The sequence below is a fragment of the Haliaeetus leucocephalus genome, unplaced genomic scaffold (assembly GCF_000737465.1).
Source record: "Haliaeetus leucocephalus isolate CR32 unplaced genomic scaffold, Haliaeetus_leucocephalus-4.0 Scaffold506, whole genome shotgun sequence".
Lineage (NCBI taxonomy): Eukaryota > Metazoa > Chordata > Aves > Accipitriformes > Accipitridae > Haliaeetus > Haliaeetus leucocephalus.
The window spans coordinates 6,683,761-6,702,784 of NW_010972942.1; the positions used below are offsets into that span (position 1 = coordinate 6,683,761).

Consider the following 19,024-nt stretch of genomic DNA (forward strand, 5'->3'; position numbering starts at 1 on the left):
ACAATTGCAAAATTGCAAACAGTAACTGAAAAAAGTTAATATGGTTAAATTTATTCTCATGTTCAGGCTGAAAAGGGGTTGAATGAAATCTGAGCTGCTTTTATACTGAATGCTTTCAGGTTTTGGTTGATAGTTTCTTACATGTTTTCCATTGAGAAGACTATAAATACTTGAAAATACTTCTCTTTACCTGAAGGTAGTTAGAAGTTACTTTTGCTAGGGAAGTTCTAGTTAAGCTCTTTGGTTTTAACCATTATGTAAGGCATAAATCATTGGGTTTTAATTTTGTTTCTTGGTACCAAGGTCTGTGTTTGGCAATCAGTAGGTGCTTAGCCTGAGAATGTCCATAGGTACAATTTGCCCTGCAGACTCCCCTTTTCTAGCGCACCGCTGTCTTGTGAGCTGCCCAGGCCGTATGTCTTGCTGTGCCAAGCAAGTTCTAGGCTGCTGAAGTGCTTCAGGTTGTGTGTGTGCTGGAGGGTGCTCTCTGACTGCACCTGATTTTTGTATCTCATTATCAGCAGAGCGAGTAGGTCCTGTCTTGGTGGTGGCCTTGGGGCAGCCCTAAAGAAGCACGGTAGTTAAAACCAAAGTATTTGGTCTTTGAAATGCCTCTTGCTGTATGACAGTCATTTGGAGGGCCTGCTTTCTAGAATTCCACTCCTCTTTTCTAAACTCTTGATGGAGACTTTTTGGGAAGTCTGTGAGGCTCTCTGAGAAGTCTGTGATACCTGTCTGAAATGATTCTTAATGGAAAAGTTCATGAAGAACTGGTGTGACCCTGAGATGCTGTCTCAGTAGCAGACTCCTGCTTTGAAGTTGGCTCCGTCACACGTTCTGGCTGCAAGAGCCAGCTCCAGGAGACAGGAGGTCTGTTGATTCACAAACTTCATGCCATGAAGAAATGCTCTGACCAACTTCATCTATCTGTCTGGGGTGGCAGTTACTCCTTCTCCCTGAAGCAGGAAAAATCAAAGATTCCCAGGTGTGGCCCAGCATTATTTGTTTTAACAGGGCTGGCTAAACAGGGGGATAAGAGATTTCATGAGGGTTTCTCTAAGTAGGCACACCTCCTGTGTCAAAATCACGTCAGTTCTGTGAGGTTGTTATGGCTGGGTGATTACATACCTTGGAGTCAGTACTGCATCCTTCATCTTTGAGTGAATCAAAGTACGACTGTTTCTGCGATGTTAATGTTGACATATGGGTACTTCTTGGTAAAGGCATTGTTTTCTTCTGCCAAGACTGCTTGGTGTCTAATGCAGGTCTGAAATCTTCCACCAAGGTAGTTTTATTTTCCAGGTATCTCAAGTCTCTGTAGTAATAAAAAAGCATTACTTTTTACTCTTAGTGGGTTTTTTTCCCCTCACTTAGGCATCCCTTGAAGAAATCTCTGTGTTAAAAGATTCTTTACTTTGAGAAGTCTTCCTGCTTTCCTCTCTTACTGCGTAAGAAGTGCTGATGGAACACAGGACTGAATTGGTCTGCCTTGCAAAATGATCACCCTTTCTCCTTGGCTTCTTGGTCAGTTCCATATGAAGCAAAATCAGTCATCTTTGAAAGGTCTAGGAAGATTCCAGCCTCTTGCTTGCTAAGGCTATGTCTCTTATTGCTCTAGCCAGGACTTCCTCAAGCTTTCTGGAAGTTCTTGTTGAGATACGATGGATATCATATGGGAAGATCTCAGTTTTCTTTGATATTCTGCAAGTGAGCTACCGAGCTACTCAAGTCTTGTTCAGCTATTTTCATTAATGTGCATACGATGAACTGTAGCAGGTCTCTGTCTCCCTTCTAGAATTGCACAGAAAGGCAGATAACAGTTATCAGTTTTTCTTTAAAGGTGTAAATGCTTTTTTGAACATTTTAATCAAACCATACAAAGCCACTGAGCTCTAGTCTGTAGATAGATTATGGGAATGTAAATAGAGTTGGGAAGAAGTTTTGCGTGGAGAGTCTGGTGACTGCTCAGGAAAGCCTGTTTCTTTCAAGTGGCTTTGAGACATGTATATTCCCAAAGTTGGATGACTCTTTCACGTCCTGAAGTGCAGCAGGGCAGGAAAGCCCAAATACAGTGTTTGGATGGGCTCATTGTAAATGAAAAACTACATAGACTTTGGTCGTTGCCTTGAGAGGTTCTGGAGTCTCCATCCTTGGAGATATTCAAGACCCATTTGGACATGGTCCTGTGCAGCCTTCTATAGCTGACCCTTCTTTGAGCTGGGGGTTGGACTAGATCTCCAGAGGTCCTTTCTAACCTCAGCCATTCTGCAATTCTATGATAGTGTCACAGTGATTCCAGTGTAAATTTCCTCAGTTTGGGGATGAGGGTGGGATGACAGGGGTAAGTCCATGCAATTCGAAGCAACAAGAAGAAAATTTTGGGCAGTATTGGCCTCTCTTTGAGATTATATCTCTGGTTGGGTAATGCCTGCAGCTCTGAGCCTTCCTGAGGTAGGATCAGTTGAAACCTGCAGCTGTGGATGAGGGCTGTGGCTGTTTCCCACCTGTCCTGGTTTCAGCTGGATGGAGTTAATTGTCTTCCTAGTAGCTGGTAGAGTGCTATAGTTTTGGGTTCAGTATGAGAAGAATGTTGATAACACTGATGTTTTCAGTTGTTGCTAAGTAGTGTTTAGACTAAGTCAAGGATTTTTCAGCTTCTCATGCCCAGCCAGCAAGAAGGCTGGAGGGGCACAAAAAGTTGGGAGGGGACACAGCCAGGACAGCTGGCCCAAACTGGGCAAACGGGTATTCCATACCACGGGATGTCATGGCCAGTATATAAACTGGGGGAAAAGCTGTCTTGGGGGGTAGATTGCTGCTCGGGGACTAACTGGGCATCGGTCAGTGAGTGGTGAGCAATTGCATTGTGCATCACGTGTTTTGTATATTCCAATTCTTTTGTTATTAATATTGTTGTCATTTTATTATCATTATTATTATTTTCTTCCTTTCTGTCCTATTAAACTGTCTTTATCTCAACCCACGAATTTTACTTTTTTCGATTTTCTCCCCCATCCCACTGGTGGGGTGGGGAGTGAGCACGTGGTTGCGTGGTGCTTAGTTGCCAGGTAGGGTTAAGTCACAACACCACCATATTCCCCTCTTAGTTCACTCAGTGTGATCAGCTGTTCTTTTGGGTGTGAAAATGGACCCCTACTGTCTGGAGGAGAAACAGTTGTCTATGCTATGGCCAGAAAGGATAGGATAGAGGTTGATAGATCATGAATGACATGGAGAGATTAAAAGTGGGATAACTGTAAATTGATTTTTTTTTTTATTTGTTTATTTCCCCAGTCCAAGAACTAGGGGCACTAACTGAAATTAGCAACGGTTCTTAATTCAAAGTATTGTGAAGCTATGTATGTCCTTCCTTCTGAGGCAGAGGGATGTAGTTTGCATTCTGTTCTGGGGGTACTGTCCTTTGCAAACACTCTTATAGAATAAACCTTTGTTCTGCAATTCTTTATTCTGAAGTGGGAGGGGAAAAAACAAAGCAAAAGGGAATTCAGAGTTCAAGGTTCCCTAGCTTTTTCTCATTAATACTGAAAAAGTATTTTGCATCTTGAGGAAGAATAACATTACCAGAAGAAATCTTCCTATGGCAATGAATTGAGAGTATGTGAATTAGAGTATGTTCTTCATCTGGAAGTTGCTACAACAGGAGGGTCCTGGTCTGCTTCTGTTTGGTTGCTGTACTCATTTGCCTTTTTTAGACATTTGTACATTGTTTTTCTTCACAGTAAAGAAGATAAAGTTAATCAAAGAATGGTATTACATAAGTAAAAAACCTCAATGATAATGCATTTGCATGACACTGTAGAATATCCAAAGTAGCACTGATGACTGTCAAGCTACCATTTCCCATATTTCAAAGTCTTCAGTGTGTAACCTGAATTACGTTCTCTGATAACTTGTGCAGGTACATTCCTGGGCTTACTTAGTGGGAAACAATAAGGTGGTAATTCTGAACGGCAGAGTATTTGACTGAACTACAAAATTGTCATCAGTCTTTGGTGGGATAGATAGTTCAATTTAGGTTTTAAGTTGTTTGGATGGGCAAGAAAACTTCTGCTCATGACTGCTTGTGCAGTTTTTTTTCCCTCTTGTCAAAGACTTAAAAAAATTATTTTCTTTCTTACCACCTTGTGGAAAATAAGCTGCTGTAGCTGTGTGCTCAATCTGTTTTTTTAGGATCACTGTGTCATGGTTGGAGGTAAGGGCTCTTCTGACCTGCATGGTGACTTTTAGAAGGCAAATTGAGAGGATGTGGGAAGGAAGAGTTTTCTGATGACCAGTTAAAGTGATTCTGGCAATTCCATTGCTGCTTTGGTGTTGAAGTGAGCCCAGCTTTATAACTGCTGGTTATGACTATGGTATGCTGCCAAAAATTTTGCAGGAATGCAAGAGAGGAGAAAAATCTGACTTCAACAGCTTATACATAATCCAAAAGTGAATGGAATTCCATGGGACAAAACAGTTACATAGCCCACGGGGACTTCTGCTGAAAATCAAAGCTATACCGTAAATCATTGAGGTGTAGGCACTTCTGCTTGAAAAGGTTTCAAGATTCTTTATGGTGAAGGGAGTTAAGTAGTTGAAGTATAAGGGCTACTAACAAGTGTCATTAGAAGGTACATGGCAGTGTTATTTGAAATGTCCCATTGACCTCAACAGGTCTTTGTTTTATTTCTTTTTTCATTGTTGCTGTTTGACATTTGAGACTGTTGAAAAGATACCCAAAACCATCAAATCGCAGTATTCCTGGCATTTTCATCTCAGTGGCCTGGCTCACACTGGGCCAAATTCAACTTTGGCAAACAAATGTCCTGAAATTACTAGAAACTTTATTCTTTTAAAAGCAAGTCTTGCGATTACAGGAGTTTGCATATCATGGTTTCTCAAGTTTTCAGGGCATAATGCATTTGTTGGTAGCTAGATGTCTTTATTCTAGTGCATGTGTATTATGCACTTAACTGTTGGACAAAGAATTATTATGATGTGTACTAGAAGATTATAGTCTTTTCCAAATCTACAGAAATTCTAACCAGATTTTTACTACCCTGCAAACAACAGTCTTGAGAATAATAGGAAGCCCCTGGAGGGTGCCATTAACTTTCCTAGTAAACCTTGCAAGACAGAGGCTGTCACCTTATGTTTGTGCAGCTCACAGAAAAGTGAAGCTTTAATTCTATATAGGGTCTTTGAGAACAACTGAAATATTTGCTTAAAAAAAAGGGGGGGGGAGAGTTTAAGGATGTCTGAGTCACCCACTTGTGATTTTCATTAAACTTCAGATGTATAGGATGTTTTTCTGCCTTTTTGAGCCTTGATGGCCAGTTGGGTCAAAATTTGCAACTGGCAGACGTTGCAATTTTGAATGTGTTGCTTCCCTAGGTATCCATGCTGAAAACCAAAGAGTTTATTAAAATTGTAAAAGGCAAATATATTTGATAACTTTGTAATAAAAGTTAATTTGTTTGGTGTATGTAGAGTTAATCAGGATATGACTGGAACTGTCTTAATCTCATCTAGCAAGCACCTTTAGTGACTAATTGTATCTTGACTTCTGGAGCTGCTGTTCAGAGATCTAAGAATCAAACAGTTAATGAAAAGCAACGTGATGAGAAGAGTGCCACTGAAGACTGGAGAGCTTTCCAGTTTTCATTTTAAAATATATTTTTTAAAAGTGAAAATAATCTGTATTTCTGAAAATGATACTTAAGCTAAATTATCCTTCAGGTATTTTTTTTCCTTTATATTTTTGTGAGGTTAAATAAGCAGAGATACAAATGTTTGTAATGAATCTTAACTACTTAAACAAAAGCTTTTTGGAAGGTAATATTCCTGAAGACTGCAGATTTTAATGATGCAGCCATGCATATCGATGCCACTGGTAAACAAAATACAGGATGGAATTGCAGGTAAAGAAAATTGAGTTTTTTGCCAGCAATACCACCCTTGTTGCTTTTTTTAGCTGAACTGCACACAGGGCTCCACAGTCACACAGTGGAATAGCAAGTGGTTTTATTCCACCAGGCTGGCCAATATAATCAACATTTATGTGAACAAATTAGAGATAACTGCAACAGGATTATCTGTAATATTTAACCTGTGATCTCTAGAAGCTCAGTGAACATGTGTAGTCAAGGAATCAATGGGAGTACCACAGCCAGACTGGGTATGTAATGAGAAGTGTTAGTTGTCTGAGTGGAGTTGGAAGCGGAGGTTTGTTCATGCAAGTTGACTGTGGGGTTGCTGGAAGACATTTCTTGAATCCCCCAGCTTATGTTGCATCCAGTCAGGTGAAGCAGGAATGATATTCTTCAGGAACTGCATGTTGGGTTTTTTCCCCCCATATTTTTTCTAAAATACTGTACAGACTTTGTGTGTTTTACATGAGAAGCTTAAGGAACTTTGATTATATCGATGTGTTCCTCATCTGTGCACATTGTTCTAGCTATGTACCTTATGAAAAAGGCAATGTAAGGACAAGCTAAAGTAAAAATATAAGCAGTAGTATTGTTTTAGTAGAGCATACTAAGATGGCAAAGGATGTAACAACAAGAGGCATAGTCAGAGGGTCTGTATACAGAGGTCTTGCTCCCATTGCAGCTAGACTGGCTGTGGCATAGCAAAATTACATACAGGAATGTAAGGAATTAAAAGTCATAAGATTACCAGGAGTTATAAGACTCAACTGAATCTAAGTATATAAGAACATTTTAATGCTTTATTAAAATCAACAGTTAAAATACAACTTGCAGAAAAAGATAAGACCTAGAAAAGTCATAACCCCAACCCAATAGCACAGATTTTTTTTTGAGCAGCAGCATATTAGTAAAATAAATTTTGAATCTGTGCTCTTAATAAGAATCCAGTGGTAGAGTTGTGTAGCAAGGAAAGACTCCTTTGAGACTTTGGTTTAGCAGCTAAATCTTACAAAATGATGAATTACTTGATATATAAATCAAATGAAAACAAAAGGAAGTAGAGAATTAGAATAAGCAGACTAAACTGAAGTCAAGAATCAGAATAAGCAGACTAGACTGAACATTTAATACTTGTATTAACTTGAGTTCAGCACAGGTTCTGTACGTGTAAGACTGTGCTTACTAGTTGAGCTGTCTTGTTTGAAGCTAATGGTTAATAGCTTAAAAGTTGATTAACTTGTCATACCAGTCTCACCCTACTTTTGTTTTTCTCAAACTAGATGAAAGGTTTCTTTAAGTATGGTTACTGTAGCACTGCATTCCTGATGATGCTGGTAGCTAATGACACTCTTTGTTGTAGAAATCAGGAAATGTAGGTTGAGCCTCTGGGATCTGTGTGGCTGGAGTATGAAAATATGTCCTAAATGGCCAGGTCTTGCTTGGAACAACTTGGTATGTATCATAGCTAATAATACATGTCTGTGGTTTTTGCTTTTCAGCTTAATTTGCTCACTTGCTGTAGTGCTCTTTCACTTCCACCCATGCCAAAATGCTACTTCTAAAACTAAAAAATATCTTTTTATTAAAAAAAAAAGAAGACTACTTCATATTTCTCAGGGTGTTTGGTGTAGGTGTCTGACTTCTGTCACCAGTACTGTCTGATGGCATTTTTATTCAAAATCTATTGGACACACAGGTTCTGGTTGGTTAAATAGGCTGATATTTAACATGAATTCATTTCATTATACTAATTAAAACAACCCTTGTGGTATGCAGCCTTATATTTCCATTTTAATTTTTAATTTAAATACAAAGAAATGATTCATAATTGTTTACATAATAGAATGTTTGCCATAAAGTGCAGTTAATGTATGCCAAGTTCAAATGTTCTTGCTCTGAGACTTTATTGCCCGTTTGGCTTGTTTTTCTAAGTTTACTGTGAAGTGTGGGTGGGGCAGAATTGGCATTGGGGACTAGAGGAAGATTTCTGGATTTGCGATTCATTTAACTGAAGTATTGGGATCCTTGTGTTTCTTAGAAATTTCATTTTGACTGTTTAATGAAAAGCAAGATGATTTTACTGAAGTGATGTTGACATGTCTTCCTGAATTAAATACCTGTGTAGTATGCTGGATGTTCATGGAAGGTCCTAGATTCCTCGTTCTCTGTCCAAACAAAAAAGTTGTCTGTGGAAATACAGCTCCTGCTGAAGTATCCCTTGGGCCTGCTGCTTGGGTTGAGAGCATAACTTAGTCTTCTTTTCAACATCTGGTCTCCCTACTAAGCATTGCATCCCTTGGAAACTTTATTGTGTAGTGACCTGTTATATCTAGCTGTGTTAAGGACCAGCTCCTCAACCACGGTCACAGAGGATAATGTGGATAGTTCAGTTCTGCAGAAACAAATTTCATCCGATCGAGGACACAATAGCTGTTTGCATGATAGATGTTGCAGTTTAACTCCTGCCTCCCCATGTTGACTCTTAAGTAGTTGTTCTGCACCTCCATGTTCTAAGCCATGTCCTTTGGTGCAAAAATGCAAACAGAAAGATCTAAACCTTTAGGTTTTCAAGCATGCCTGAACAGATTGACGTTGTTATGGCGTGTACACAGTCAATTCCGTGGCATGCCTCTTGTGCGTTCCTCATTTCTTAACAAGAAAAAGTCATCTAGTTTTAGCAGGATCAACTTACTGAGAAAGCCTGGTGATTTTAGTTTTCATGAAGACTGAAATATAAAGAGAATGTACTAAGGAGTAGGGATGAGCAAGGTTTTCCTTCCCCTTGTAGCACGCCTATCCTCTCTGGCCTTCCTGGAAATAGGGAGTTGTGCAAAGAACTGAGAACAGACCAGAATGTGTACTTATCTGCTTTCGGGATACATGGCAAAATTCCATCATTTTCTTCAGGTTTACTAGACAGTAGTGAGGTTTGAGGAATTATATAGTGGTTCTAAAATAACTTTTCAAATAAACTTTTAATATGAGAAGGAATCTGGAATTTCTTTAGCATCTCCCACCCTGCCTCCATGCTGTGATCCTGTAGAATGACACAAAAGTCCTCTCCCAATTACATTCACCTGTGGACAGAGTGAAACTCCTAGTATCCTAACTTGAACTTTTTCTTTTATAAAAAAGATAACAACATTTTGAATATAAAAGCAGTGGAATAAATAAAGTAGACTTATTTCATGAGAAGGCTACAAATGGTGAAAGGGTGAATTCATCACAGATAAGAACTGGAAAAGTGGGTGAATTAGAATATGACAGTTGGATTTTTAGAAGTAGATTGGAAAATTAATATTCCTAATTGTTCTACAAAATGGCAAGTTGCCTATCCTTCTTTCTGTCTGCATTTATTCAGTTTTTAAGTCTTTTAGTTATCTTTGATATGATCTTTAGAAAGTGCTCACTAACATAATTGTGATTCAGTAGAGTAATGCTTTTTCCATTTTATTGCCGTAAAAAAACATTTTTTGCCTTCTATTGAATACCATGTTGGTTTCCCATCTACTTTAAACAGTTGACTTGTAAAGGTTGCAAGCAAAGTTTGGACATAAAGATATGGCCAAAATAAAATACAGCAAAATGCTTCTTTTGTTTTCAGTTGACTAAAGCATTTTTTAGCTACAACCACAATTTCTGTATGTTGAAGAGTAGTGTATATGGGTGGGCTATTTCAGCTCTAGGAAGGGATGGAAAATGGTTACTGTTTTAGGATCTTGTTTTCAGTTCAGTTTTTGGGGGTGATGGGGTGGTGTTTTGGTTTTTTTTACTTTGTAGACCAATATATTAAAAAAACAAACCCAACCAAAATAGCAACACCCCCTTGCCCCAACCCCAAAACTGTGCTAGGCTTCAGATTATAAATTGGAGTTACAAATCTGTGCTTCCTCCTAAGAGAATGACATATGCATATCTAGTATTTCTTAAGTTTTCTAGAATGATATTAAGTCTGTGAAGAAATAACAAGGTGGTGAATACATTGCCTTTTAAAGGTTTTGTTTTCCACTTTTCTGCATTACTTTTTATGTTGTTTTATTTTTTGCTTCATGAATAAGAATCATGAAGTTATAGCCAATGTTAGAAAATCTGGCTATTTTAAAATATTATCAAATCTAGGCATTCATGAGGTTGGAGCTAGTTCATGACTTACCAAGGCAAGAAAGTTTCAGTAGTAAGAAAAACGGAGTACATTGTCTTCAGGAAAACATTCAAGTCTCTAAGACTGGAATTCTGCTGTTGGTTACATCATTCATGAGGACCTACATGCATAAAATGAGTATCTTGCCTTAACTCACCTAAGAGAAGGCCAGTCTGTAGAAATACTCTTTCTTTTTGGCTAGAATACTATGTCTTTTCTGTTTAATGTGACTAATGCTGAAGCAATTTTGAAGGAAAATTATTATATATACTGATTGTTCTAAAATGTAGCTTAGAACTATCAGGACATAATTTTACCATAGTCCATTGAAAATTCTCCTTCTATAAAATCTGTAGTGTATTTGGACTACTTGTTAGATGAGGAGAAAAAATAAAAAAACTATTAAAGTATGTATTTGTTAAGCTCTGTGTAGTGTGGCTGTTGCATTTAGTCCTGTGTTCAAACTCTGAAAGGTGGTGGTGCTGGTTGAGAGACTGAAATTAGGATCTTGCCTTTTTTTTTTTCTCCAATAATCTACATTATTTTGCAAAAGTTAAGGGAAAATAGTTGAATAAATGTTCAATAATTTAATTAGGATTTTAGCATGACATTTTAAATATGTAATCAGTGCTTTGGAGTGATTCAAACTTAGAAAACTTTGCCCTTATAAGGGAGATGGATGGAAGATGAGCCTAAAATAGGAGACTTGGCACATGCTTAACATCTATGGAGGGATATGAATGTAAGGACTGTTTCCAGCAAGATAGCTCTAGAAAAATCACAGCATTTTAATCTGCTCAAAGCTTCAGGCAGCAAGATTTCCCAGTTGTGTGATAACCTCAAATAAGACTGCTCAACTTCAAAAAGCTGGAGAACTCCTGGTGCAGAAAATAATCTGGAATTGTTCTATCTAACTTTTTTTAAGAATAGAAATGTGAAATTAATAAATCCCTCTTGCAATAATCTCTGAAGTAGCCTGTACACTGTGGATGCTCTTATGTCCTGCTATTCTGGGATCTTTGCACTTGAAGCTGTAGTAAAAAGAAAATATACCTGCATGGCATGTACTCTGCCCCTTTCCAGAACTACTCATATTCCTAAAATGTCTAAGGAGTAATGAGCTGCCCTTTTTTCTCAGTTAGAATTAAAGTCTTGCTTAGTCTGAAGTAAGGGAACTCGTGTTGGTGCAGTGCAAGCAAGTTATTGTTTGTCAGTTAAACCTCAGTTTTCTGTGCATACTCTTACCCTGTTATATGTATTCCCCTTTGCCATTATTTGTGGTAACTGTACAGCATAGGTTAACCCTCAGTAAAAAGCTAGACTACTAATGAATGCAAGGTGCTGTAAGTATAATACCATATACCAGGACTGCATTCGTGCTGGTCACAGGTGGGGACTTTGCCTCCACTACAGAATTGTCATCATGAGTTCAGAACCAAACCCAGTTAGAGATAATATCTTGCTGAAGGCTTCATCTAGAGATACTAGAGCTAGACCTTCACAGTTTGAGTAATGCTGGAAGATGGTAGCCTGTATCCAGTTAAAGGAAAAGTGTATGTTGAGTTTAACTGGCATGTATTCACTTAGCCCAACATAAGATTCACCACTTTTCTTTGTTACAATAAACCTTTAATGTGTTCATATTATTGCACCTTATAGGCGTTGCTGCTTACAAGTCTAGTGGGATATTTGCTAGGCAGTTATGCTAATAAGCATGCTAATAAATTTATCCACTCAATACATATTAGGGTTAGGCCTTGTCTAGTCCAGGCTTTCAAGGTGTGATCCTGATTGATTTACCTAGCTTGATCTAATTAACATCTCTAGTTAACGGAGTTAAAGCCTAGGGGGAAGCTTAAACATTAACTTGTGAGGTTTAGCGCTTTTTGAAGAACAATGGCTTTGTATTCCTAGAGTTTTAGTAAGGAGTTAATTAGGTCAAAACAGGTAACAGATCCAACATCATTCTTAATTTCCAGGCAAGGCAGTGCCTTAACTGTGTGCTTCCAGAATTTCAGGCTTTCTGTGTTTCAGTGCAGTTTCTCTTTTCTCATCAACTTTTGAGAGTTGTGGGTAGTACAACACAAATGTGATGAAAGGTGCTATGCTTTCCCTGTATACCAAGGTATATTTCCCTTAGAAAGGATTTAATGACCATTTGAAACTCAGAAGTTCTACGTTTAAACCTGTTTTGCATTAAAAGCAATGATTATGATTAGGCTGTCTGCCTGTCTTAAGGTTTCATCACTTGTTATTTTTGAATTATTAGCTCTTTTCAATCAATATTGGCAAATATCTCAAGGGGAGGAGGAATAAACGTCTCAAAGACATTTATAACAACAAAGTCAAGTAAAGGAGACAGACTTTTATTAGTACCTGAACTGAGGAAGAAACAGTGTTAGACCCAAAGGAACTGGCATAGGTTAGGGTGATTTCAGAAATGTCTCAGACATGGGAAGAGCTTTAATTTGACCAAAGTCAATCAGCTACATGGCACAAACCTGTAGGAAAATAAGCTTTGTTAGTCACAGTGCTTGTTGAATGACTTTGTTTAGCAAGCATGTATTTATTTTACAAATAGCTTTACCTTAAACAATCTGTATTAAACAAGATGGCTGTTAGAAGCCAGCAATTTGTATGCATGTTGAATTAACTGATAAATCAATTTTATTTTAGATTTCAAAGGTGCATTCAAGATACATTACATTGTCATTAGTAAAGTCAAAGCTTTGTCTGAGATCATGGACTAAAGTTGTGTCAGAACAAAAGTTAATTTGGAACAGGCTTGCAAATTCATTTATTTGTTAATGTTATTTTGTAGACTCTTTAAAAGCCATTCTGTAGGATGATAGAAACATCTCTTATTTGGGTGTAATCCTCCATATAAATGGTGTTATTTTTTTGCTAATAAGACTTTTCAAGTAACTTGTGTCAAGGTGTCAGATCAGAGAGGTTGTCTTTCCATATATAATAGTGGAAAAAAATATTTAGGTGCAATTGTAGGGGAAAGGTGCTTCAGTTTTCTGGGAAGCATCAGTCTGTCATCACAGTTAGATTAGCCTAGCTTCATATACCATCTCTAAGTCTTTCATATCCCTGTTGTTTTGCAGAGTGACTTGATATCTTGATTTTCTCTATTTGGGAACATGTATAAGACTTTTCTTTGACTCTTGACATCAGTTAGATTGTTGATTTATCACTCTTCACTGTATATGAAAATCAACATGTATATGTATGTAAGGGTTGCATAATGGCATCAGTAGGCTGGTCACTTTTCTGATGTATGTACAAGTGCTTAGCAAAGGGCATTTTTTAATGAGGAGTTTGTTTTCTTTTTCCCATAAGAATACTGCTTCATATTTGTAATGTTATCTATTTGTTTAGATAATCGGGAAGAAGTGGAATTTTCTTTGCCTGCAAATGTGTTGTCTTTTCTGTTAATTCAGAAACTCATTTATTGTGTGATGGGATGAAGCCTCTTTGGCAAATCCTAGAACTATCTGATATCTGTTTCTAACATTGTCACTGCCTTGGAAAGGTTTTAATTTAAAGTATTTCTTACGTCAGTTGGAAATGCAAAAGTGGTAAACTGATGTTTATTGCTTTTAGTTACAATTTTGTTAAAATTTTAATAAAATTAAAAATGTATAAAATGTCTTAGAACTGCTATAATAAAACATCTTTTTAAAATTAGTCGTCTTCTACTTTGAGAGCATAGCTTCATTTTTCCTTGTTTCTCCTCTCTGCTTAATTAATGACTGGGATCAGTATGGCTCCTGTTGTTTACATTTCTGTGGACTGAGATTATTTCATTGTCCTGCTTTGCTGTTTTATTCACTGCATTAGTAAGGAAAATAAAGTTGTTTTTTTGGTTTTTGGCTTTTTTTTAAAAGTTATGTGGGTCAGAGACAGATTATGATACTAATTTAATAATGCCCTTTTTATGCATGGCAGATCTTTATGCATCTGAAGAGTAATGATGGAAACAGACTGGGGTGGGTAAGATACACTGGAGTCGGTGAGCAGAGATGCAGGGTGCCAGCCATTCCAATGCAAAGTGCTTTTGTTCCTAACTGATGCCATGAGCAAACCAAACCAGCCATGTTTTTATGGAATCATGACTACATTCCACAGAGAATGTTGACAAAATTTAGGGATTTAATGTATCTTCAGAAACAAAGTAAAATTATTTTGGAGGGCTTTAGTAATGCTGGCCCTTAATTTGAGCAAAGTGATGGAGTTCTTGTGCCCTGCATGCTGGTATGCAGATGGCAGTTCTGTAGCTCTGCTGATGTGAGTTACAGCTGTGATTAACTTGTGCTGCAAAAACCTGAAGTAGTTCCCAGTTTTGCTGCTTTCTGCTTCTTATTTGAAGAAGATTTTTTTTCTTTGTGTTGTGGTTGGAATCTTCCGGTTTCCATTCGGTTCACTTTCTATTCCAATAAAATGGAGATGGTGAAGGTAGTGAACTTTCTTCCCCAAAAGGCAGCTAGATGAAATGAGCCAAGGATCAAGTTAAAGCATCTCTTGAGAAATCATTGTGGACTCTTTAGAGTGCTGTTTCCAGTATATGGACGTCTGATCCAGGTTATAAATACATAGCAAAGACAAAAAAGTATGTATACAAACACTGATTAGGTTTTTTCCTGTGTTAGCAAAGTGAACAATTTATATAACACACAAAAAAAATCCAAAGATCAAAAAGCACTTGATGAGATTGGTTTGGTGTTTTTTGGTTTTGGGTGTTGGTTTTTTTTTTTATTATTGACTGATGCTTTTTTTAGGTGGGGAAGCTACACTAGTTAGAGAAAACATGACCACTAGAGATTTTGTCTCATTCTTTTCAGTTCCTTGGTGAAAGGACACTTTTAAGGTTCACTTCTTGGTGTACGAAAATTGGAACGTAGCATGCTAAGGAAGAGCAGTACTACAAATTCAGTGAATACTTTTGTGTGAAAAATGTGAGCAAAAATACAGTGTTTGACCCAAAAATCTACTCTGCGGAATATTTGCTTCCATAAGTAAATATTTGAAAAAAAACCCAAAGCAACAAAAAACCCCAAACACCACCACCAAAAAAACCCCTTCACATGCAGATCTATGATTGGAAAACTGAAACAAACCTAGGCGTATTGAGGACATCTGACTGTCAGAAATGGTGTCATTAATTATCTGTGATTTTTTTCAGACAACCCTGAGGGAAATGATTTTAAACGTTTATGACAGAGCATAAGGTGAAGATGTGCTAAAGTCATGGTACAATGAGAACAGTTGACCCTCCAAGAGATGAGGAAGAGGAGGAGAGAGGAGGATATTGTGGGAGACTTCAAGCTGAGGACTACATACTAAGTCTCCCTCTGGTAGTACCATAACTTTGGATGTTCTAAATATAGAGATGGAAACTTCCTTATGGAAGAGGTTTTGCACCCTACTCTGAAAAAAGGCATTACATCCCATTGTGGGAAACAAAGAAAGATTGAACACACAGTTAAAGAAGATTGCTGCAAGTTTCAAGGCATGACCAAGTCTGAACCATTTGGGGGCGGGGAACGACACATATCTAAAGCTAGGTGCACATAAATTTGTGTATATTTGTGTATTTTACATTGCAGAAAGTGTGAAATACACAAATGATAAGCCACATGATTTGAAAAAATTGCTTTTAAAATACCCCACACCAACAACCCAACACTCTGCAGATGAAAAATGATGGTTTAAAAACCTTCAATATTACAAAGAGAATTAATTAAGGCAGTTTGGGAATGGTGTGTAACAAATCAAAGGCGGGGGGGGAGTGGGGAAGATGAATCTAAATCAGAAGCTTGTGACTGTAGAAAGTAACAACAGAAAATGCGAAGCAATGCAAGGAGAAAACTGTAACTTAGTAATTAACAATACAGAAAATGAAGGATGTATTAAAAAACAAAAAACCAAAAAACCCCCCAAAACCCAAACAAAACAAAACCCCCAAAACCAACACACCCCCCCCCCCCCCAACAACAACAACAACAACAAAACCCCAACCAGCCTCACTATGTTTTGATATCCTGAGCTGATGATGAAACACTCACCTTTGCTGTACTGGCTCAGCAGGCTATGAACCAGCAGAGTACTTAGGCATACTGGGCATACTAGGTTAGTTTGCCAGCTTCTGTCTATAACTTCATGGTATTATCTGTAGAGCTATCTGTACTGATAATGTTGATTTTTCTTTTTTTATTGCACACACCCCACACCCCCTGCCCCAAACTTGTCGCATGTGGAAAATTTAGATATACTTGGAAGAAGTTTAATATTGTCTTGGGCAGGATGAGCTGCTTATTCTAGACTTGACAGCCTGACTCCAACCTTAGATAAAATCTTGAAAAGACTGACCAAGGACTTGATTAACCAGGAAATAAAACAGAGCAGTATAATTAATGATAGCCAATATAGTTTATTTGACAAGATAATCTCTGAGTTTATCTGGAGGAACAATTAGTAGTTTTCATGTAATATGCTAAGATACAATATGTTCCTGAAACGGAGTTCAGATAAACTTTAGGTGACTAAGTGTAGAGGTTGCTGTCCAGCTCCTTCCTCTCCCCAGCAGTAGCTGTGCAAGGACAGTACAATGTTCCCTTAGCATTTTTAAGAATATTCTTGGTTTGTTTTTGGTTTTTTTGGTGGGTTTGTTTTTTTTGTTGTTGTTTGTTTGTTTGTTTTTTTTATCCAGAGCCATTGAAAAACAAAACAGAAACAGACCTGGGAACAAAGAGTGGGAATCAGGACTTTTTTTCTCCTTAAGAGCTCCCTAACTCTAGTCTAAAAAAGAAAATAATTCACATTTGCTATCATATTTTGCCCATGTTTCTTTCAGTCATTCTGTGCAGTGAAGTACATATACAGAGAGAGAGCAAATGATGAGAATTTGGATACTGCAGGGATTCAAGGTATAACTGGAACAATGACTGCCATTGATTCTGGATAAATTTTTAGATGGCCCTGTGGACCATACCATTTGAGTTGGTATTGCACAGAATTTTAAGAAATTAGAGCAAGGTAAACTCAGTGATACATACCCACTACATTAACACTGGCTAATTAATATGTTCTAAATGGGAACCATTGAGTGACTAGTTTAGCAGAAAACAGACTGACTTATCTGGTCACGCGCCCTTTGACACTTGTGATATGAAATAGAACTTTGTATATGAAAAAAGTCTGCAAATGATATAGAAGTGTTTGAAGTGATGAACAGTGAAGAGAACAAGCAGTTACTACAGAGCCATATGGATCACTTGACAAGTGGTAGCAAGCTAACAAAATGTGCATTTGAATACAGTCAAATATGGAGTTCTACATCCAGAAACAAAATTTAAAAGGTGGCTGTTGGAAAGGTGGTGGTGAATAATCAGCTGAATCCAAATAATCATCTGAGTTTCCAAATAATTCTGGTGAAAAGGACTAATACAATTGTGGTTGTGTAAACAGAAAGCATAGAGCAGAGGGAAGATGTATTGCAGTAGTCAGGATGTTGTATAATTGTATAATTAAGCTACCGTAATGATTTAGTTTGCTAACACCCACAAGTTGGGTTCATAAATTGGAACTGCTCCAAGTCAGATCTTTTGATTAAAGAATCAGCAAAGAGCTGTAAGAGCTGAGAACCTAGTGTGCTTCCCTTCAAAAAGACAAGGCTGAAGTTGGAAGAGATGACCTTCGCCTGCCACTGTTCCTACACAATGAACAGTTCTGTGATAGCAGGCCCATAAGTTAAGTAAACAAATCTATAAACAGATCCAGGGGTAGGAAAGCTAGATAAACTTAATTCAAAACTAAAGGTGCAAGTTTTTATAGGAAGGATAACAGCAGAATATTATATTGCCATATATAGGAGTGGATTTTGCAGCAATTTTTAATCAAGATCGGATGTCTTTCTATGAAGAAAAGCACTACTTCAAAGATTAATTCAAAAATGAATTTAGTTTTATTGCCTGTAGTAAGATTGTCAGATCACAATAGATCTTTTGGTTTACTAATCTGTGCTCTGTAATGTGATCAGGTGTTTGCTTACTACACGCATAATAGCGCGAGTCTCCTAGGGGAACCCAAAAGGGAACGTGGAAAACGTCATCATATGAAATCCCCAGTTCCCCAGCATGATAAACATCTGGCTCTTCATATGAGACTTGAATTAGTTTATTATTTTTAGTTCACAGACATCTTGAATTGGGGCTGTGTAATTTACACATTACATTTGTATTCAATCTTTTGCTAGTAGTCCGTAAATGAATAGTTCAGCAACAAATATGATGCCAAAGAACCAGAGTTGCCTTTGCAGTGTATTTTTAATGTATTTCATATTTAGTTGCCAAGTTTTTCATCAAATGCCCATTTTTTCAAAATGGATGCTTTATTCTTCCACAATTCATTTATTTAAATTATAAAACATTGTCTTCCCTATCCCCCCTCCCCAAAGTCTGATTTATTAATATTTAAATAAAATTTTGGCTGTAGTCTTTTATATGTATAAAAACCATAGAAACCTATTTATATATAAAGATATATAAACATGTGGAAACATATACATATATATAAAAAATAAAGCTCAATGCATAAAAAATTGTGGCCTGTAAAGCTGACAACCCACATAAAAGGGGCAAAGAGTTGGAGAAGGCAATATTTTAAACCAAACTGTTAGTATAATATCTATAACTTATGCTGACAGATCTTAATATAAATATGAAATCTGATTTTCAGTGGCTTCCATCTTTACCAAGTTTTTGTGGTGGCTGTCTACCTAAAGCTGAATTAATAAATACTTGTTCTATATTTTTCAGTGGAAAATTTCAAGCTGTTTTTGTGAATGAGACTAGTTAAAACTGTATTGTGTCCTTTTTTAACAGTTCTGTATACTGTATGCTTTGGAGTAAAGATTTTTTTTGGGGGGGGGGGGGGGGTGGTAATTTTT

At 37.3% G+C, this 19,024-nt stretch overlaps 1 protein-coding gene across 2 annotated transcripts in view; it reads left to right on the forward strand.

Moving 5' to 3' along the window:
* NCOA2 (nuclear receptor coactivator 2) overlaps window positions 1-19,024 on the forward strand; it is a 185,260-nt gene that overhangs the window by 26,199 nt on the left and 140,037 nt on the right. The window contains exon 4 of one of the 2 annotated variants that reach the window (XM_010575896.1): window positions 7,082-7,086. The exons of the other annotated variant lie outside the window; for it this stretch is intronic. The gene's annotated coding sequence lies outside the window, so the exon portion shown is untranslated. The remainder of the gene's footprint in view (window positions 1-7,081; window positions 7,087-19,024) is intronic. 2 annotated transcript variants of the gene reach the window in all.